The following is an 848-nucleotide window of genomic DNA, read 5'->3' on the forward strand; positions in this document are numbered from 1 at the left end:
GCGGAAATGCTGAATGTGCCTGAAGTTGGCAGATGTATGAGTGGTGTCTGAGCCGCTGGGCACTCAACAGCTGATAGCATCTTCATGGCTGTCATTACCCCACAGCTTTCCTGGGGATGAGAGCAAGCTTCTGGTTCCATGGGAAGTTTCATAAGCTGGTCCCAGGATTTAAGCAGAGCTTCGAGGAGCCAGCACTGCCCCAGGTCCTCAGAGCCAGGTGAAATTACAGTCTCCTCAACCGGTGAAGACCACAGCCTTCTCTTCTTCACTGGGTTGGGTTATTGTGAGGAACAAATAAGATAACAGCTGAGAAAGCATAATCACTAAAGCCCATCCAAATGGGAGGGGCAGTGGTGATGAACAAGGAGGAGAAAAATAATAATAGAGTTCTGACGCCAACAAGGACAAAAGCCTCTGAGGCCTTAGGGTTGGGTGGCTTGATCAAGGTGCAAAAGCAGCAAAATCTGATCTTTTAATTATAAGAACTGTGTGACAGGGCTAACTCTGAAAGCCTTCTCAGACTTCACTACCTGGAGTTTAGGCTGAGCCTCATGTTCTACAGAAAATCCTGTGTTAATGATCTTTTACTGAAACCAAGGCCAGATCTGAATGCATGAAAATCCATCATGGAGGATGTGGATGAGGGTAGGCTTCTCCGAAGTGGAGGTGGAATCTTAAGAATTAGTGCAAGTTCACAGACAGTTGGAAGGGCATTCAGAAAAAGATCGTTGTATGTGCAGAAGTACGGGGGCGTGTGGGAGATGAAGAAGAAGTAGAAATGTACAATGGTGTTTTGGCTATGTGATATTGTGATTTATAATAAGAAATATGTGTTTGGTCTTTTTTTC

This window comes from Hipposideros armiger, unplaced genomic scaffold (genome assembly GCF_001890085.2).
Source record: "Hipposideros armiger isolate ML-2016 unplaced genomic scaffold, ASM189008v1 scaffold_256, whole genome shotgun sequence".
NCBI lineage: Eukaryota > Metazoa > Chordata > Mammalia > Chiroptera > Hipposideridae > Hipposideros > Hipposideros armiger.